Source organism: Portunus trituberculatus, chromosome 44, assembly GCF_017591435.1.
Source record: "Portunus trituberculatus isolate SZX2019 chromosome 44, ASM1759143v1, whole genome shotgun sequence".
Lineage (NCBI taxonomy): Eukaryota > Metazoa > Arthropoda > Malacostraca > Decapoda > Portunidae > Portunus > Portunus trituberculatus.
Window position 1 is genome coordinate 10,721,081 of NC_059298.1, and position 22,285 is coordinate 10,743,365.

The following is a 22,285-nucleotide window of genomic DNA, read 5'->3' on the forward strand; positions in this document are numbered from 1 at the left end:
GTCCGTGCACACACACACACACACACACACACACACACACACACACACACACACACACACACACACACACACACACACACACACACACACACACACACACACACACGAGCTTGGGGATGTTATCTGTTCGTGATGATCATGATCCGTTGGTAAGAATTTGCTTTTCGTGAGAGAGAGAGAGAGAGAGAGAGAGAGAGAGAGAGAGAGAGAGAGAGAGAGAGAGAGAATTATATTATCATCCATTATGACAAGGTGGCCAGCTTCTAAGTGGGCAGAGAAGGAGAAAGAAGAGGGAAGCCTGTGAGGGAATAAGTGTTGAGTGATGCTTCTAATAGAAGAGGAACGAGATGAGAACCATGTGAGAGGTGGAGGAAGAGCGAGACGTGGCGAAAGGTGAAAGGAAAGGTCCTTGAGGATTTAAGTAAGATAGAAACCGCTGGAGGAGGAGGAGGAGGAGGAGGAGGAGGAGGAGGAGGAGGAGGAGGAGGAGGAGGAGGAGGAGGTGGTGGTGGTGGTGGTGGTGGTGGTGGTGGTGGTGGTGGTGGAATAAATAAGAATATATCGAAAGAACTGATACCGTTGGGAGGAGAAAAGGAAAATGGGGAAGTGAAGGAGAAGTAACTCAAGCTTCACAAAGGAGAATGAAAGGTAAGTGGGAAGTCGATATGAAGAATGTTACAGTCCAGACATAATGCAATACTGACAAGGAAAAGGAAACGAAGTTAATGGGAAGTAATTCGATGAATCGCCTTTAACGTTTCCTAAAAGGTTGCTTCCTTTGCTGCATTATAAGGTTATGTTCTTCATTCAAGCATCTTGTTATTGAATTTTCTGAAGTCTTCCTAGAAAAAGAGATGGGATTTTTCGAAGAGATACTTTAACTTATCACAAGTTTGTTTATTTCCCTTTATACCTAATTTTAGTCACTTTCCTATGGCTGTATTTATTTTTCATTCAATATTTGTTGTCCCTTTGTCATTTTGCTCCTTTGCTCTATTCCCCTTCATGTTTTTGAGTGGTGTAAGCTCTGCCCATTATTTGTGTCCGCTCATCTCTTCCTTCTTTCATCTCGTTCGCCTCTTTATATCCCTCGCTCTCCTGCACGTAATGAAGGCGGCGCGACCCTCCTCGTGTTTACCTTCACCCAGAGTCTAAGCATCATTTTATTTTCTCCTTCAACGAGTGTATTTTTAGACGAGCATCTTTTCAGCACGCTCGTCTCCTCTCCTCTCCCTCCTTGTTTGGTGTTCGTGTGTGTGTGTGTGTGTGTGTGTGTGTGTGTGTGTGTGTGTGTGTGTGTGTGTGTGTGTGTGTGTGTGTGTGTGTGTGTGTGTGAACGAGCGTGTAGGCGTGTGTATATTTGGATGATATTAAAAACTGCACCCAGTCGTAATTATTTTTAATGCAATTCACGGAGTTTTATATCCTTCTTAATATTCACGAGTTTATTGCACGTTAGAAAAAAAAAAAAAACGACGAGGATAATGTATTTATAGAGCTACTGACTGTTTCTTTTAAGGTATGCAATATGTATTAAGATCATGTTATATATCACCTCCTTCTACCAACTCCCACCGCCCAATCTCGATATCCTACGCTTTTTGTTAAATCTCTCTTTGAAAATTGAGAAGCGAGGACTCAATACGCAAAAAAACTCATGATATATTAAAGGAGAGTTTATATTAATATTTAAGAACTCAAATATAAGCTGGAGAAGTCTGTATCCTTCACTCATGTCCCTGCCAGTTTATCTTTACAAATTGAAATCTGAAGGGCGAATACACTTAAGATTCCTAAGTGTCTGAAGGTTGATTTTAAGTTCTATGAATCCAAGGGCTTTCTGACAACTTCCAGGGTCAAAGTATAAAATTCTCGAGGGTCAAAGCATCAAGTAAACCTGTTCCCTTTTTTTTTTATCAGCAGTTACATTTCATGTTTTTTCTTCTAATAATAGCTATTTTTCGTTTCAACCGTGAAGTTATGTTTAGGGAATGGGCTGCTCAAATATAGGACCTCAATTTTCCTATAACTTCGACTGTTATATTTAGAAATGTGTCAATAATAGGGTTCAATTTTCCTATATGTAGTGTTCATATAATATCCTGTACAACTTCGATTAGCCTCGCGCCACAACAACACATGCTCAAACACATGCTCAATACCTTCGTGTCCTTGAGGCGATCAGTGGAGGATTTAGTGATTCAAAGATAATTTTGAGTGACTGGCAACCATGTTCGAGCCACACAAGCCTCCCGAAGCTGCTGTTACCTGCTAGCGGCGATCTACTATATACAAGGGCGGCGCCGAGGCACTATGTAAAGCGGTGCTGACAACAATACACAAGACAATAACTGTATTCCATTCTCTACATCTCTGCCTGGTTAAATTTAGGGTTCCTGGTTGTGGAGGCGTGACGGGACCGCTTTCCTTGTCGACGCCATCACCATCATCACTATCACTATCGTAGTTACAAATTACAATGATTTTTGTCTTTCAATAGATGTATGTACTATTTTTGCTGTCTTTCTACGTCTCCATCATCATAACAGGTTTTGAGGTTTCCCTTCCTTCTTCAGCCGTATAATCAGAGTTGTCAGGGGGAAACAGGTACAAATAATGTTAAATGTATTGGAATCTCGCGACTGAGTAGTAAAAGTACGATATGAAATTACAATGAAAACCAATCTCGACAATCATAATCGAACCAGACGCGATGGATGCTCTTCTGACCTCTAGGTTCATTGACTTGGCGAAGGTGTATTGTACGAATGTACCACCCCTCCATCCCCTTTTTGCCCCCCTCCACGTCCTCTCGCCCTTTCCTCTCCAGCTGCCTCCACCCGATGATCCGTGTCTCCTTCCCAAGATTCACCACTCTTGCGAAACTTTTGAGTATTTCTTTTTCCGGTGTATTGAACTGCTCTTCCCTCGCGCGTCTTCCTCAGTGTGTGTATAAGAAGACTGTCTGTAATAGCCGTAGATTTAGATGTAGCAAATAACGGATGTGTTGAGCAATAAGATGATGACAACGTATGTAAGGAGGTTACTGAGTGTAATTGCATTGCGAAAAGACTTTGCAATATAGTGTTATATAATAGACAATAATGTAACGATAAGTAGGTAATGACAACACACTTAAAAGGAATTATGGTGCATTGTGTTCTTGCGTATTAACTTTACGCTTCATTCAATAACAAGTCCGATATTTAGTGAAACTCGATTATGTTCCGAGGTTTATCGTGAGGCAGATGATGGTGTTAAAAAAAAAAAAAAAAAAAGGGAAGGCAAGAGCGTGAGACTGCATGGAAAAGGGAAGAGCAGGAGAAGCCCAGGAAGGAATGGGAAGATATTAGAGGGGAGAGCGAGAAGGAAAATCTTTGAAGTTGATCGTAAGGCAGACCATGCAAGCAAAGAAGAAAGGAAAAGGAAGAACGTGAGGGTGCATAGAGAAAGGAATAGAAGGAGAAAGAGAGGGAAGGAATGGGAACAGATTAGAGAGGAGGGCAGGGAAGGAAATCATGGACCGGAAACCAACATCCTGGTATTGTCTTCGAGAACGGATAGTGTAAGGTAAGGTGAGCCAAGATGGAGTGTTGTTTTTCATGTTTTTTTTAGTAAGATGTATACGAAGGTGAGCGTCCAGGTGACAGCCTTGTGTGTGTGTGTGTGTGTGTGTGTGTGTGTGTGTGTGTGTGTGTAAGGCTGGATTGTGTGTTTGCTTTGCACTTCAGTAGTGGAAGAGTGTCTATCAAGGCAAGAATAACACGACCACGAGCTGAAACCATCCTGTGCTCTCTCTCTCTCTCTCTCTCTCTCTCTCTCTCTCTCTCCGTGGGAAATGAGTATTAATTCTCTGTGCGGTGTTGTCATGAAGCGCGTAGTCTCGTCACGAATTACAAAGGTTTCATAATGCAGGGCGCCCAAATCAACTGATGGCACGAAGTTTTGTGCAACCTATTTCCCGTAATGCTCATATGCCTTTTACGGAAATGACTGGGAATTATTAGGGTAACATAGCATTATATTTCTGCCGGCAATGACCTCAGAAACATAACGTAGAAGAAATGCTAGAAATAATATCGGTGACAGCATATAATTTGTACTGATAACTTAGTGTAATTTGACCTTTTTTTTTATCTATGGACTGGCACTTCACTTTTTTTTTCTGTTTTTTTTTTTTTGTATCCCTAGGCCAGTGCCCCTTTTATATAAAAAGAAAGTGTGTAGTGTCAAGAATTATCGCTGTAACATACTGCTGTACGTATCGGTGCCAAATGTGATACAGGACTGAACACAACACGGCTCGGCACATCACCCCAGTCAAAAGCACCAGCGTCGTGTATGTGGGAATGAAGAAAATGGAATATACATAAGAAAACAAGATATGCACGAATATTCTTGACTTTTTTCTTTAGTCTTTTTCCTTGTTTTTTTTTTCTCGTCATTTTCGTTCCGCATCGTTAAGGTTTTTCCTATATTGCTTGGCGTCCGCTGTCTGTGTGAATGAAGAACATGAGGAAAAATATGCATGAATTCTTGATTTTTGTATGTTGTCCCCGTCTTCCAGTTCATCCTCATCGTTAAAGTTTTCCTAGTGTTTGGCGTACGCTTGGAGTGTGAATAAAGAAAATGGACGTATATTTTTATATTTCTCTTTTTGTCAGTTGCTCGTCGTTTTTCCAGCTCTATCGTTGTCATTCTCTCTGTGTGTGTTGCGCCTTCTTTCCTCTTCTCTCCCCTGCATCCTTCTCAGTCAACGGGGCGATCCTCGGGCGGCTCGGTGCTTTGTTCCTGTCAATGCATCTGTGAAGGGATGACGCCCTGCATACCTCAGCGACCCTGGAGGAGGAGGAGGAAGAGCAGGAGGAGATGTTGTAGGAAAGACGAGAACCGGTCTGCAAGGGACGGAAAGATGCAGGAAACGTTGCCGTCTCTCTTTCTGCATGAACAGAGACGAAGGGAGAAAAAAAGAGAAAAGAGAGTACTGCTTTTTATCTGACCTCCAAGATTGCCGTGGTGATAGAAGAATGTGCTATCTTGTTGATTAAGAACATGATTATTCTCGAGTGAAGCTTTTGCTTTAATATTTAGGGCGTATTTTCATTGCTGCAAGTGTCGTTTTAATTTCTTTTGCTATTGTTTTCTTGTTGGAGGCTTTGTTATTGTATGGGTCATGATGATAGCGTGCTAATTGCTGATACTGTCTGGCGTCACGGTGGGATGTACTCTCGTATCTGTTGTTGTCGTCAGATCTGTCTCGTCTGGCTGAGGAGGGCGTTGTAAATGTCTCTTTTTTTTATGTGTCTCTGTCCTGGCGAAAATAACACGCACGACTGTAGAGAAAATTAGATTGGGCAGGAAACCGTGAGACTCAAGTGAGGGACCGCAAGCCTTGGTGAGGAGTGAGTGGGGCGTGAATGACCCGCTTCATTTGCTTGTGGGTTTTACTGACAAGTTAATTATTTTGCCGCGCGTGTCTTTGTACATTATTTCATCCTTTAGGTTAGGAATGTAGGCTTGAAGCAGTTTAACTTGCCGTTGTTATAACATAAGAATAAAAGTAAAGCAAAGCCAGTGTTGGTAATGAGGAAAACAGGTTCTCCCTTCTCCTTTCACTGTCCTCTAGTCCCTCCTCCTGGCTCATCTCCCTCCATCCATTAGTCCCTCTTCCCTACCTCCCAGCTTCCTCTCCCTTTACTTGCTCATCGTGTTTGCATCTGGAGGACGTGGGGTTAAGCCGCTCCTGGGAGGTTTACGGATGACCATCCATCTACTGACGGACGCTCACAGGTAATCAAGGCCTCGCGTCCGCTGGGAGAGGAACCGTGATGCTGGGCGAAGCTTTCATCAACACGGTAACGTGATGAGGAACTGAGGAACAGCAGACAGGAGTACTGTATGATCAGTAAGGACTAAGACATTTGTTTTTTTCAATTCTAAGTTTGCTTCTTGATGTTTACCACTGGAGGAAATGCATCATCTGGAGCCGAGAAACTGAGGAGCTGCGAAGCAGAGTAAACACTGAAGAATGAAGCTCCCGTGACATACCTTAGTTACTGACTTCATTGTTATCTTTAACTAGAAATTTATCGTCTCCTGCTGACGAGGAATTGCGCAAAACACATGGAGGATCTGCTGAGGGACTGCTAGCAAGATTAACTCGAGGCCGGTGAAGACTAAGGGTCCTTGGGAAACACCTGAGTTCGTCCCTCCATTGTTATGTCAGGGTTGAAATTTACCGTTTGTTAACTGCGAGGAGTTAAGAGAAACATTAGTTGCTCCATTACGTTACTTAGAGCGGAGGTGTTGATGCAAATGAGAACACTGAGACAAGGCGGCGGAACACCCCTGGGAAATGGAAGCTACTGTGGTGAGACCTATGGCTGCTCTGTAAATGCCACGGTCACAAGCTTACAGACCCAGGATGCTTTGGTAGCGGGTTGATCCTCTTAGCTCTGCATAATCGCTCTAGTTTTTGACTTCCCTTATTCCACCTTTCAACAATCACATGTTTTTTTTTTTACCTGTGCACACATACAATTCTCTTTTCGTATAATGGATACTACTAATACAAACACATCTGGGAAAAATTGTACGTGTAAAATTGGAACCGTTCAGATACACCATGTTGAAGGGAAATGAGAGATGTAGTGTAGAGTATAGCATGGTGAAGGGGGAGTCAGTTGTAGTTAATATGAGCCAGTTTGGGCGGGGGGAGAAGGGAGGAAGCTGAACGCGTTGAACAATGGGTGAAGGATTCGTTGTATTTTATTTCCTGGGAAACGTGAAACTACGAGAAGTGGAATTTCATTAGATGAGAGGACTAAAGAGGAGGAGGAGGAGGAGGAGGAGGAGGAGGGAGAAGGAGAAAAGAGGGGTAAATTTGAAAGAGCAAGGAGAGAGAGAGAAGCAGTGAGAAAAGAAACTCAGGAATAGGTAAAAAGGAACGAAGAAGAATGAGTCGAGAAAAAAGGAAAGGGAAGAAAGAAGAGGAAGGAGGGAATGAGATGGGTAAAGTCAGCTGAAGGAGCAAGAAGAGCAACATTGGTAGTAATGAAGTGAGGGAAGGACGGACGGATGGACGGCGACAGGACGGAATTGAGGAAGACTGATAAAGTGTGAGGGCTTCAGGACGCAGTGGTCGAGGGAGATTGCCAAGTGCAGAGGGTGCAAAAGAGAGAGAGAGAGAGAGAGAGAGAGAGAGAGAGAGAGAGAGAGAAAACGGTTGCCTAGTCGCTGCTCCCATAGCAACGTCATTTTTCATTTTTCCGCCGAGAGCTCAGCCGCAGTAAGACTCTCTCTCTCTCTCTCTCTCTCTCTCTCTCTCTCTCTCTCTCCCAGTTACGACTTTTCGCGTAGAAGGCGAGAGTCAGTTTACTGAGGAAGGAATGAAAGAGCGCGTAGGAAGAGAGAGAGAGAGAGAGAGAGAGAGAGAGAGAGAGAGAGAGAGAGAGAGAGAGAGAGAGAGAGAGAGTGTATTTGGATGTGAGGTTTTGGAAATTGCAAGAGAAGTCGCAGAAATGTTTCGATCAGCGGACGGAGGTGTTCGTGGATGGATGGCCGCGTCTCCTGGCAACACACACCGGCGGGGCGGCGGCTGGCGGGACTGAGAACTTTAAGGATGGAACAAAGAGAGAAAGTAAAGAGAAGACTTGTGAAAAAAGCAGATTTTCTTCAACCTTATGGAAATTCTGAAAGGAATATATAAAGATATATTTTTACGTATCAAATTATGTGCTTGTATAACGTCAAAAAGTAATGAATAGAAAAAAAAAACAATACATAGTTTTTTCCAAACTTTTTCATTTACCGAGTGATGCATGTACACATTATCAGATGCAGTACACATTATCAGATGTCTGTGTTATAAGAAAATGGTTAAGAAAGCACTACTTAGTCTAGCCTGTGTATGGAAACGTTCTTTATGAATTAGTATATCTACAGACAGAAAATGAATAAAATAAATTAAATGAGAAGGCAAAGTAAAAAAATTGAGTGAAGTACAGAAATCTACACAAATGAATTAAATCATTACTAGTATACATGAACAGGCATGAATAAAAGAAACACAACGGACGGGAGGAGGCAGATGTAGCAGACAGGAACCAACAGGAGCAGGCATCTGTAAACTGACGTGTGACAGACAGACACAATGACAGCACCACGCTCACGAACCGGAAGAAAAGAAAGTTACATGAAAATAAGATATATAACATATATTAGAAATTAACAGAAATCATTACATTAATAAAATTTAAGCTTAACTTATTAGGAAAAAAAGCTAAAATTTACTAGACGAATTTAGCAGAACAAGGCAAGGAAATAAAAAAAAGTGGTACAAAGGAACGCAAGTCGATATGTGAATTTCAGGAAAGTGTCGCGCTTTTCACTTATTAACATTTTATCTGATATGTAACATGTCCCCATCGATCTGTGTCGCTCTGCCCCATGGCGGAAGGAGGAGGAGGAGGAGGAGGAGGAGGAGGAGGAGGAGGAGGAGGAGATGATAGAAGTGGGGGCGGTGGCGGCGGCACGTGTAAACCTTTTCCTTTGTTGTTCTGTAAATCTCCGCCCTTCGCAACGCTCCTTTACACCTCCTCCTCCTCCTCCTCCTCCTCCTCCTCCTCCTCCTCCTCCTCCTCCTCCTCCTCCTCCTCCTCCTCCTCCTCCTCCTCCTCCTCCTCCTCCTCCTGCCTCAGTTCCAGCATCCCTCCAAGGCTCATCAGTCTCCTACATCTCTCCGTTCCTGCGCAATTTCCCCGAATCATCCCTAATCGTGCTAATTTTCCATTCTTTTCCTAGTTTAATTTCCGTTTGGAGCCTTATTCTTTTATGTATTCATTTCCTGTATTGTCTCTCCTCATTAATTCATCTTTCCTATCACGTATTGTATTGAAGTGGTATAGGAATGTTTGAGAATATAGTCCTATTATCTGTTTCTTCTCATGATTCGTCCTTATCTTCCACCACTTCCCATCTCCTGGCTTAGTACCTCCCTCTATCCTCCTCTCTCCCCTCTCTCACCTCACCTCGCTTTGTCCCACCTGATCCCATCTGATCCTTGACCTCTGATCCTTGTCGCCTCTCCTGTGTTTGTTTTCACGTCACGATCTCTGTGTATTTTTTTCATGTTTTTATTTTATTTTTATTTTTTTTTATTTTCAGGGGGAGGCGACAATCTGATCCTCTCTTCTTTTAGGTAAGGTTTTTATTTTTAGATGGATTTTTTTTTTTTGCCGTAGTTGTTTTCTTTCGGTCCTTTTGTTATTTAGATTTAAATATTTTATTAAACTTTTTCTTTAGTTTTTTTAGGGGCATAGATGTTTTGCTTCCATTGTGTCCTGAGATGTTTTTTTTATGATTTTTTTTTTTTTTTTTTTTTTTTTTTTTGTGTGTGTGTTTCTTTCTGGCAGATTTCCTCTTCCGAGTAGATTAAGTCATGTGGAATATTTGTGTTTTGCTTTTATATTATTTTGGCTCCTACCCGTGGTTTTCATTTGCCTTCCTTTGATGTCATGAATATTTGCATTTCCATGGTAAGCGCCAGTAACTGTTGATGTATGTACATTTAAACTGCTTTGATGAGTAGCGGCTAAATTGCGGTTGCTTTTTTTTTTTTTTACCTACAACGAATGTTAAGTATATGAAGTTAAATCTAGTGGAAAGTGGGCCGTGAGAGGAGCTTTGGTGAGAATGAAATGATAAAGGTGGTACTGGAAAAGATTACTGGGACAAAGATAGCGTGTTTGAGTGACAGGCGAGGTTGCAATTGTAGGTTTAGTGGCTGTGTGAATAAGGGTGCGTGACCTATATGGTGAAATTATAGTTTTTTGGTCGGTATAGGTCACTGTTGCATTTCTGGAGCGTTTAGAGGGAAAGTAAGGATGTTATAAGGTCGTTAGGGCATTTAATGGAAAAAATTGAGTTTTTAGGCTTATTGTCTGTGATCTAACTCATAATATCAATCTTATAATGAGAGACTTGCATTATATCACGCCTAATCAGACACTACACACCCACTCAAACCAATTCACACTCGTTTAGACGCATCCACACCAAGACACACCCATTCTAATACACTTCACACCAATTCAGGCACTTCCACACCCAGTCAGACGCCCTCCATAGTCCACCACGCCCACTCACCGCCTTTCCACACTCCATTTCTACCCTTACATTCTTCTCATATTTCCCAACTCATGCACCTGCCCGAGTCACGCCCCTCGCTGACCTTTCCTGCCATGGTGGGGTTTCCATACGTAACGAGTTATCTGGCAGGGTCTGGTTCTTTCTTTCGCTCTCTTTCTGTCTGTTTGGTTCTCTTCCCTAGTGTTTGTTTGCATTTGTTGTGTGGGAATAAGGATAGATCTGCTTTGTTTACCTTTTCAGGTGCCTTCATGTTTGCAGATACATGAGTGGATGGTCTGTAAGCTAGTGGAAAGACACACACACACACACACACACACACACACACACACACACACACACACACACACACACACACACACACACACACACACACACCGCGTATTGTAGTGGTTAGCACGCTTAACTCACAATCGAGAGGGTCCAAGTTCGAGTCCCGGGCGTGGCGAGGCAAATGGACAAGCCTCTTAATATGTAGCCCCTGTTCACCTAGCAGTAAATAGGTACGGGATGTAACTCGAGAGATTGTGGCCTCGTTTTCCCGGTATGTGGAGTGTGTGTTGTGGTCTCAGTCTTACCCGAAGATTAGTCTATGAGCTCTGAGCTCGCTCCGTAATGTGGAAGACTGGCTGTGTGACCAGCAGGCGACCGTGGTGAATTACACACACACACACACACACACACACACACACACACACACACACACACACTGCACCTGCGTTTGTAAAAGATTGCACCGAAGCCTCCATTACCGCACGAAAACCTTTGCATCAGGTGTGCGTGCGTGGCTTTTAGCGAGGCTGTCCCGAGGCTGGGTGGTGGTGCTTCGTCCTGGCCGGCAGCAGCAACAACAGCAGCAGCAGCAGTGAGCCCATCGGAAGGCGTCAGGTGCTTGTGCGTGTGGCGGCCGTTTCTCAGATGCTGGAAGAAGATTCCTAGTGTGGTTGCGTGGTTGGTGTAAGTTTTGTGGGGCGCGGAGGTGTAGTTCAGTGTGCCTGTTTGCGTTTGTGTGTGTGTGTGTGTGTGTGTGTGTGTGTGTGTGTGTGTGTGTGTGTGTGTGATTTGTTTCATATTTTGTGTGTTTTGCTGATTCTTTGTTATTTTTGTATTGTATTTGTATTCCTGTGTATTTTGTGTTTTTTGCTCTCTCTCTCTCTCTCTCTCTCTCTCTCTCTCTCTCTCTCTCTCTCTCTCTCTCTCTCTCTCTCTCTCTCTCTCTCTCTCTCTCTCTCTCTCTCTCTCTCTCTCTCTCTCTGTGTGTGTGTGTGTGTGTGTGTGACCATTTAATTTATGTACACAAATTTGCGAGTGCATTTATCTTCTGTTCCGCGTGGATGTGTTTGCTGCGTTAGTTCATGATTGTTTATGTTTGGCTATCTTGTAGGCATACATAGATATATGGGTGTGTATATATGTATCTACGTATGTATCTATATATGTATGGTTCTCCTCTCTGCGTTCAGGTGTGGCTGGTGCAAATTTCCACACACACACACACACACACACATCACTCACTTGAGGTAAAAGTATAGCGATACATCACATGGCAGCGCAACCTCGTTCATTCCGTGCCAAACAGCGGGAGCAGCTCGGGGCGTACAAATAACACCCGCCGTAAAAAAAAAAAAAAAAAAAAAAAAAAAAAAGGAAGACTAGCTACGTAAAATGTACAACGAAAAAAGAAATACGCACAACCCACAGTTACAAATGAACAAGCGTTAACGAAAAGGGAAAAAGCATACATAAAAAAAAAAACGAAATGAAAGAATATAATATTACATGAACAGTACCTAACGTAAAATATGAAAATTAATAAACAAAACGCGATTGTCATCATCCACAGCAATTCCACGAAATGAAAACACCAAGCCCAGCACACTGAAAAGTAATAAATATCAGACGCCAGCCAGATAATAGAGATATCCTGCGCATACATATATATATTTCTCGCCTCTCATTCTTCCTCGTATTCTGTGGGGGTATGTGGAAACAAAGCGTATGTATATAGCATGTAGAATCCTCGTAACTCTGCATTCACGATCTCTTTGCGGGGCGGTTGTTCCTCCTCCTCGGCTGGCTAAGAGGTGCTGGTAACGCTTCGGGGCCATTGCGAGGAAAATAATACGTATGAAAAACTGGTGATTGTGGGAAATTGTTGAGAGTTGGAGAGGGAGTGTGAGGACGAGGAGGCGAGAGGAAAACAGCAGGACGGTGTGGAATATGTGTGTGTGTGTGTGTGTGTGTGTGTGGGTGTGTATTATGTTATGTAGCTAGTGAATCTGAAAAGCAATAAGAGGAAGAGGAGGAAGATGAGAAAGACTATACGGATGTTAAGAAGGAAGACGAAGAAAAATATATATCCATTGGTGATATTTGAAAAAAAGAGAAGGAAGAAGAAGAAAAAAGAAAAGAAAATGATAATAATAAAGTACTGTTGTAAATAAATGTCATGTAGGAGTGTCAGAGTGAGAGAGGCAGCGTTAATTATCAGGCAGAGTGAAGAAGGACGGCAGTGGAGAGAGACAACAGTGGGCGGAAGAGAGAGAGAGAGAGAGAGAGAGAGAGAGAGAGAGAGAGAGAGAGAGAGAGAGGGGGTAGCATAGGGGAAGAGGGGGAATATCCTGCTGTAGGTACTTCTGAGGAGCACGATATTGCCATGTGACTCAATTAGTGCCACAAGGAAAGGAAATGAGAGAGAGAGAGAGAGAGAGAGAGAGAGAGAGAGAGAGAGAGAGAGAGAGAGAGAGAGAGAGAGAGAGAGCCCAGACGTTAGAAGGGATGTGGACTGATAAGGAAGACCGTACGTGTTGACACTTAAAGGAGCCTGTGAAAGAGGAGGAAGAGGAACGTAAAGGGAAAATAGATAATGAAAAAAAAAATCTATATGCTAGTTTTAGTAAGAGGAAGAGGAGCGGAAATTGTGGAGGGAAAATGGATTCTTCCGAGAAATTAAATACGAAGGGCAATCAATAGCATAGACTGCCGGATGCTACAATGTATTATGACCTCGACAAATTCATACCAGCGGAAGCGAATGATTATTGTATTACATTATGAAGGAAACTCTAGAAGATGAAACAAAACACTCCATAAATAATAAAAAAAAGCCTTCTCATTCACAACAAACCACGTCCGAAACCGCTATATTGCCAAGCTGATGTTGATGGTAATGAATATGAGACAGAGGCGTTGTGGTCTAGATGTGTGGTTGGGTCGCTAAGGTCTTGTTCGGGAGCGGCTATGAATAAGTGGTGGAGACTGCGAGGCGTGTGTGGTCGATATGCATTGCGAAGTGATGGAGGAGTGTGGTCGCGGCAATGCATTCCTTCTCTTTCTCCTATTTCTGATGGTAAAATCGTGACATGCATATTCCGTGATGCCAACTCTCTCTCTTCTTGTGCTGCCGCCTCGCCTCCTCGCGTCCCTCGTACTTGACTTTATCTTAACTCACCCGTGTTGCTTAGTATTCCTTTCAGCTGTATGCATTTATTCCACTTCCTCCTTCACTCTCTTCCCCCCACCCTCCCCCGTTTCCTTCTTTTCCGTTTCCTACAGCGAGGCAATTGTATTTAATCGTTTTCCTCTTTAGATCTTCCTTATTCCACCACCATAACATTATTCTCTCGCTCTGAGTTGTCTCCTTCCTATCTAAAATAAGGCAAGCTGTGAGTCAGTGCGTCCGATTTGCCCTTTTGTCTCTCCTCTACAGCGTCATTACGAGCTGCAGGTGAGAAAAAAGTATGGTGAAGGAAGAGACCAGTGACAGGTGGAGGCAGCGGTGTATACTAGAAGGTGGTGTCAACGTGGCGATGGCTGGACAATAGACGAGAGGGTGAGAGAGGAAAAATATGCTTGAATGACAGCCACAACAGACGGGGAGGATAGTTAGAAAGAAGGCAAGAGAAAAGAAATACGAGAACGTTGCTATGGAACCGCAAGAGGAAGGGAAACGAGTGAGAGGTCGAATGGAATGTGGAGAGGAAGCACTAGAGATAATAGGAGTACTTGTAGAGGAGAAACAGATGGTGGATGAAAGTGAAATATGTAGGAAGGGAGGAAGAGAACCCTATGCCTGCAAATAAAGGGATGAGGAAGATCGATAGGACGACACTCTTGAATGATGCTTGTGGGTAGAAGAAGAACAGAAACTTGAGAGGGTAGAGAGGAGATGATGAAAAGCGGCTGAAACAAACTGCTGGAAGGGAACAGACGATGGAAAGGGAGATTATAAAGAAAGCGAGACAGCTGAGGGGAGGACGGTGGACAGGGCGCAGAGAAAGAGGAATAAGGGGAACGCTGGACGGGGAGCTGGAAGGGGGGAGGAGTTTGGAAGGTAATAGAGGGTGGGTGACACGAGAGGACAGCGAGGATGGGTCCGCATGGGGAGAGGAGCGCCACTTTAATGTTGATATTTGTGCCAGGCAGCAGCGAGCCACATTCTCAGTGAGTGTCCATTACTACTGCTGTACCCTTCGTCTCCTTTCTTCCCTGCCATCTCTCTCTCTCTCTCTCTCTCTCTCTCTCTCTCTCTCTCTCTCTCTCTCTCTCTCTCTCTCTCTCTCTCTCTCTCTCTCTCTCTCTCTCTCTCTCTCTCTCTCTCTCTCTCTGTGTGTTCGTCTTTTCATTGTCTCCAGGTATCAATATCCATCCGTACCTCTTCCAATCTGTCATCATATTTGCTGCCATCCATTCATCTCTCGATGTACTGCCAGTACGTATTTCCACTATAAACACACACACACACACACACACACACACACACACACACACACACACACACACACACACACACACACACACACACACACACACACACACACACACACACACACACACACCTTTCATCACGTATTTTATCTATCTATTATTTCAACAGAATATTTGCAGTCCTATTTTTTTACACGGACGAGTATATCCTGTTAGATGTTGTTATTTCTGCCTCCGTATTTCACGTCCGCGTTATTGATATTGACTTCATTGAAAACCCAAAGTGAATTTTCATGTATTTAGGTGGACCAGTTCGCTGTCTGTCCCAGAAATGACTGTGTCGGTTTTTACTCTACGTCTGCCAATTAATGTCCAGCGCTGGAAAAAAAAAAAAAAAAACAGGTATAGATTACGTTAGCGTGCAAATATTTAGCCAGAAGTAGCAAGAGAGAGAAAGAAAAATGGGAAGGGGAGGAAGTAGAAGAGAAGAAAGGTGTGTCCTATCAACGACCTTTTTTCTCCTCTCTCCTTGAAATACGTCAGATAATGCAGGGAGTTTGTGCTGGCGACGATGGTGGTGGTGGTGGAGGAGGAGGAGTAAAAGAAAGGAGATTGTTGGAGCAAATGAGTTAGTTAAGTTGGAGCGGCGAGGGAAAGTGGACCACAGAGGACATAATAGATGAGGGAATTAAGGGAGATTTGTGTCCCCCAGCAAAAGAATAAGTAGAGGAAACCAAATTGAAATTTTTCTTAAGATAAAAAAATCGAGTGAATTGAATTAGCAAAGGGAAATAATTAGTGATGACAGTCATTTGAAGAATAGGAGAGGCCATCACAGAATATGATGATAAAGGGAGGGAGGTGAGCATGAAGTGTTTTAGCGCTATTTTTACCCTCAGTTTATCCTCACTAAATAATATAATATGTTCATAAGCGTAGGAGGAAAGAAGACTAACGCACTTATCTCTTTGAAGGATTATCTTAGCTGGGCGTCGACGAGAGAGAGAGAGAGAGAGAGAGAGAGAGAGAGAGAGAGAGAGAGAGAGAGAGAGAGAGAGAGACGACGTACAAAAACAAAACAAATCTTCTGAAGTCAGATATAAAACGAGAAATAGACAAGTAGATATATATAGACAGAAAAAGAGAAGAGGGATAGAGACGGACAGAGAATAAACAAGAACCAAATACACAGAACCCAAAGTCCTGGTGGCTGGAGGTGACAGATTCTGCACTGTCCTGAAGAGGGAAGGATGATGGTCAGGGGCTTAAGGGATTGGATGTTGAGATGGAGGGCTTTCAAGGTGCATATATCCGTGGTGGGTTGTAGACCTTGAATGAGAGAAGCTTGTTTATTTTCTGTTTTCTCCCCGGTGATGGTGCACGGTGATGGTGAAGGTGAAGGGCAGATATGGATGGAGATTACATTGAGATTGACCGTGTAGGGGAGGAGATATGGAAATGTCCTTGAATTGTCTTTGATCTTTTGTGTTCTTTTTTTTTTTCTTAATCTTTTTATTTCAATGGCGGAGGAGAAAAAAAATCGAATTGGATGAGTCTGCTTCTCTCTCTCTCTCTCTCTCTCTCTCTCTCTCTCTCTCTCTCTCTCTCTCTCTCTCTCTCTCTTTGATGAAAACAAAGAGAAGGGAGTAAAGGGAACATTCTCTCCATGAAGTTGATGAATGGTGATAAATAGAGGCACAGAATACAGAAAAGAACAGATATCAGAAGATCTATTGGCGCGTAACGAGAATATCTGTTTATTTGCTGATAGTGATAGATTGAAAATGGAATAACAGAATACAGAGACTTGAAAGATGAAAAGGAGGAAGAGAAAGAGAATGAGGGGACGAAGGAAAAGCAGAAAGATAATCACAAGGAAATACAGGAGAAAATTAATGAAGAAAATGTAGAAGGAAGGGAGCAGTAGTAATATGTATTACAGATAACAGGAAAAGAAGATTATGAATTAATGACAAAGTGTTTGCCACAGAGATAGAGAGAGAGAGATAAAGAAAAAAAAGAAGAGGCCTTACGAGGAAAGGAATTATACGAGCGAAAGGAAGAAAGGATTAATGGCCCACGAAATAAAGAGGGGAGAAGAGAATTTTTGGGGAGATGAAAAGGCGGAGGACGTCGAGATGGAGTAAGAAAAGGAAGCTCTCGTCCTTGCATCATTTGCCTCTCCGGGCCCTCCACTGCGGCGCTGCAAAACGACCTCATATATTGGCGATGAAACTCTTATATATTTTCCGGGAAACTTTTCTTTCTTTTTCACATTTTCCTTCTTAGCGGCGTCTCCCATAAACCCCATCCTGGCGAAGCTTTGCGTGTGTGTTTGTGGGGTAGGGGAAAAATAAATGTGTGTGTGTGTGTGTGTGTGTGTGTGTGTGTGTGTGTGTGTGTGTGTGTGTGTGTGTGTGTGTGTGTGTGTGTGGCATTTTTCTGTTTTTCTTTGTTCGTTGGGTTGCGTCTCTCTCTCTCTCTCTCTCTCTCTCTCTCTCTCTCTCTCTCTCTCTCTCTCTCTCTCTCTCTCTCTCGCTTTTTTCTGTCTGCCTCCTTGTCTGTCTGTGTTCGTCTCTTCCTGGCATTTCTTCCTTTTTATCCTTCGTGCGTTGTCAGATTTCTTTTCTTTCTCTATCTGCTGTTGTTTGTTTGTTTATTTGTGCCCTTTTGTTCGTCTTTCTTTGTATTTTTTATTTGTTTTCGTTGCATTTCATCTGTCTGTATTTCTATTGATTTCTGTCTGTGTCTGTGTTTTTCTTTTTTCTGTCAGTTCGTTGGTAATTTGTCTTTATGTGTCTCTTTGTCTGTCAGTGTCTTTTTCCTAGTTAATTTTAGCCCCCCTTCCCACACCCCCTCACGTTCTCTTTCAATCGTTTCGTCAGCCAGTGTTTCTTTTGTACCTCCCCTCTTTGTCCCTTCTATTCAATAACTATTTTTCCATTACTTTCCTATTTCTGGTTTGATTGTGGTCGTATTTGATAAACCTTTATTTCTTTTTCCCATCGACCCACGCTGACACGAACTCACCGCATGAAGATAAATGCAACTATTGTGTGTATATAATTTGTGGATGTCGTTTTGGGGAAGCCGCGCTAATGCTACATATATGTGAGGGAGATTTTTTCCGATAGCGTAACACCAAAAATAGTTACTACGGGCAATATAGAATCTAACCATTGCTCTTTTATTGAATTTGTATGGCTCTCTCTCTCTCTCTCTCTCTCTCTCTCTCTCTCTCTCTCTCTCTCTCTCTCTCTCTCTCTCTCTCTCTCTCTCTGCCCACATGTTTACTGAAAGAACGAGGGAGTAGGATTACGAGAGGGAAAGAATAGATAGATATTAAAGACGAACGAGGTGAAGGAGAGTAAAATGAAATGTGAATAGAGATAATGAATGAATTGTAGAGTAATGAATAAGGAGTTACGAGTAATATATGAAGGACTATCATGATAAATGTTGTAGAATAGAAGGAAAGGCTCTAGAGCAGTGTTATTCACTAATTTTTGCAAGGGAGTCACTTGGGTTAAACACATTCATTGAGAGAGCCGCAGCTAATGCAAGCTAGCAAAACTCAACTCAATTAAGTAGTACTGGGCTGCTAGTGCAATATAGTAAATAAGATAAATTAGGCATGGTAATATTAGCCTATAGATCTTGTTATTAAGAGCAAAACAAAGACCAAGCTTACTTAATGCTGTGATGAGTGGAAGTCTGCTTTTTTTTGGTTGTTATTCATTTATTTATTTATTTTTCGAGAGCCGTAAATTGAGTCATCGCCAGCCGCGCAATGAATACCACTGCTCTAGAGGGAGGGGGGAAAAGTGAGAATAGGAATAAAATGAGAGCCGAGGAGAGAAATGAAAAAAAAATAGGAGGAATAGTATTAAAGAAAGTAATAGAAAGATGAAATTGGAATAAGAAGAAAATATCAAGGAGAAAAATTAGATGATAAGAGGAAATAAGCAACAGTGGGAATAGGGTAAAATGAAAACTGAGGAGAGACGTTAAAGAAATAGGAGGAAACTTAGAAAAATAACAAGATAAGGGAAGATGAAATTGGAATAGAAAATACAGGAATGGGTATGAAAAATAGAAAATATATTAGAGAGAGAGAGAGAGAGAGAGAGAGAGAGAGAGAGAGAGAGAGAGAGAGAGAGAGAGAGAGATAGGAGAAAAAATGAGGTAAGTGGAAAGCAAGGAATGAATAAGTAAAGCAGCTAGTGAAGTTCCCTACCCGTATTCCTGACCGCCTTGGAGACACGCCCAACATTCTTGATCTTTTCCTAACCTCCAACCCTTCTGCTTACTCTGTTAAACTTTCCTCTCCGTTGGGCTCCTCCGACCACAATCTAATTTCCGTTACCAGTTCTATCACTCCAGTGCAGCCTCAGGACCCGCCTAAGCGGAGGTGCTTCTGGCATTTTAACTCTGCTAAGTGGGAGGAACTAAGGCAGTACTATTCTGATTTCCTTGGGATGATTATTGTTTTCATGTCAGAGATCCTTCTCTTTGTGCCGAGCGCATAACAGAGGTGATTATCTCTGGCATGGAGCTATACATTCCTCATACTTTCTCTAACCCTAAAGCTAAAAAGCCTTGGTTTAACTCTGCTTGTTCTCGTGCTGTCAATGATAGAGAGGCGGCTCACAAACGGTTCCGTAGCCATCCAACTGCTGAAACTCATGCCCTATATATTTCTGCCCGTAATCATGCCAAATCTATTCTCCAACTTACTAAAAACTCTTTCATCAATAGAAAATGTCAAAGTCTTTCCAATTCTAACTCCTCTCGAGATTTCTGGCATCTAGCCAATAATATCTCTAACAACTTTACTTCTTCGTCTTTCCCTCCTTTACTTCATCCAGATGGCTCTACAGCTGTCTCTTCTTTTCTAAAGCTGAACTCTTCGCTCAAACCTTTGCTACCAACTCAACTTTGGATGATTCTGGGCATATTCCTCCTACTCCTCCACCCTCTGACTACTTCATCCCTAAAATTAAAATTCTTTATAAAGACGTTTTCCTGGCCCTCTCTGGCCTTGATTCTCGGAAGGCTTACGGTCCGGATGGAGTCCCTCCTGTTGTTCTCAAAACTGTGCTTCCGAACTCGCTCACTGCCTGGTCAAACTCTTTCATCTGTGTCTCTCTACTTCTATTTATCCTTCTTGCTGGAAGTTTGCTCACATTCAACCTGTCCCTAAAAAGGTGACCACTCCAATCCTTCTAACTACCGCCCTATAGCTTTGATTTCCTGCCTTTCTAAAGCCTTTGAGTCTATCCTTAATAGGAAGATAATGAGGCATCTATCAGCTCACAACCTTCTCTCTGATTGCCAGTATGGTTTCCGTAAAGGCAGATCTACTGGTGATCTTCTTACTTTCCTAACTGAATCTTGGTCATCCTCTTTTAGGGACTTCGGTGAAACCTTTGCTGTCGGCCTTGACATATCGAAAGCCTTCGATAGAGTCTGGCACAAATCTTTAATTTCTAAACTACCCTCCTACGGATTCTATCCTTCTCTCTGTACCTTCATCTCCAGTTTCCTTTCCGATCGTTCTATTGCTGCTGTAGTAGACGGTCACTGTTCTTCCCTAAAACTATCAACAGTGGTGTTCCACAGGGTTCTGTCCTATCACCCACTCTCTTTCTATTATTCATCAATGATCTCCTAAATCTGACTCAATGCCCTATCCACTCCTATGCTGATGATACCACCCTGCATTATTCAACAGCGTTCAACAGACGCCCAACCCAACAACAATTAAATGACTCAAGGCGAGATGCTATAGGACGCCTAACTTCTGATCTTTCACTTGTTTCTGATTGGGGCAGAGAAAACCTGGTTTTGTTCAATGCCTCAAAAACTCAATTTCTACAACTATCTACTCGACATAACCTTCCAGACAACTATCCTCTCTTCTTCAATAACACTCAACTTCCCTCTCCTCTACATTAAACACACTCGGTCTATCCTTCACTAAAAATCTAAACTGGAAATTTCACATCTCTACTCTTGCTAAATCAGCTTCCAAGAAGTTAGGTGTCCTATGGCGTCTTCGTCCATTTTCTCTCCCTCCCAGCTGCTTGCTCTGTACAAGGGCCTTATCCGCCCGTGTATGGAGTATGGCTCTCATGTCTGGGGGATCCACACACAGCTTTACTAAACAAGGTGGAATCTAAAGCTTTTCGTCTTATCAACTCTTCTCCTCTAACTGACTGTCTTGATTCTTTAAGTCACCGCCGCAATGTTGCATCTTTATCTGTCTTCTACCGCTGTTTTCATGCTGTCTGCTCTTCTGAACTTGCTAACTGCATGCCTTCCCCTCCTGCGGCCTCGCTGCACAAGACTCTCTACTTCTTCTCATCCCTATTCTGTCCATCTTCCTAATGCAAGAGTTAACCAGTATCTTCACTCCTTCATTCCCTACACTGGTAAACTCTGGAACTCTCTACCTGTGTCTGTATTTCCACCTGCCTATGACTTAAACTCTTTCAAAAGAGGAGTGTCAAGACACCTCTTACGTTAACTGGACCCTCCTTTTAGATTTTTTTGTTTTTTCTCTTTCTACTTTCCTCTTAACAGGGCCTGGCAACCAGCGGGTTTTTTTTTTTTTTCCAACACTTTGTTTGCCCTTGGCCAGTGCCCTTGTAATGTAAAAAAAAAAAAAAAAAATGAGGATAGCACCACACGTCTTGACCGTCACTCAGCGCTCGTAAAAAGTGTGCGTCTCTGCGTCGATGCTTGGTCACATGGGGCACCACACTCACTTCTCCCGCCAAGACGCCGATATCTCTCGACCCCAATCCTAAAGGGACACACTTTCTATTTCGTGAGAGAGATACACTTCTGTGGGGGGAGGGCGGAATGACGGGGTAAATTTCGAATGGTTTGACCTGCTGGAGTTTCCTTTTAGCCCAAGAGTTCCCTCAGGATTGGTCCTAGAAACATATATCCTTTTTGCTTTCAGTGTGAGGAATATCACCATCTCTTTCAGGTTCTTTAGAAATGTTTCTCTGCTCGGATAAAAATATTTCTAGATAATGAATTATGGAAGCAGGGTACCCAGATGTGTATTGTAATATCATGTCCTCTAGGAAATCACAAAGCAGCGCTGTTCGCGTCCCGATCAGGGGCTGGCACAGCGGCGTAGTAGGTGACCTCGCCAGTTGTCGCGGTGCACGGTGGTGTGGGGCGGCGCAGGTTAATATTGCACTGGCTGCAGTAAGTCTGATGGGTTCCTTGCAGCTCAGTAGGTATTTCCACCTTCATCTCTAACCTTTTCTTTGACTTGCCTTTATTTATTTATTTTTTTTTTTTTGCCATAGGAAAGAAATCCTTTCCTCTTATCCTGTTAACCTTTCTTGTGGGTTGATTTGATGAGAAGATCGTGTGTTGGCGAAGTCTTGTGTAAGTCTGGAGGAGCTTTCCG

General features: G+C 42.8%; 1 protein-coding gene across 9 annotated transcripts in view; it reads left to right on the plus strand.

Moving 5' to 3' along the window:
• LOC123519071 (CD151 antigen-like) overlaps positions 1-22,285 on the plus strand; it is a 202,982-nt gene that overhangs the window by 64,029 nt on the left and 116,668 nt on the right. For 5 of the 9 annotated variants that reach the window (XM_045280248.1, XM_045280254.1, XM_045280253.1 and 2 more), the window contains one exon: positions 9,166-9,199. The exons of the other annotated variants lie outside the window; for them this stretch is intronic. The gene's annotated coding sequence lies outside the window, so the exon portion shown is untranslated. The remainder of the gene's footprint in view (positions 1-9,165; positions 9,200-22,285) is intronic. 9 annotated transcript variants of the gene reach the window in all.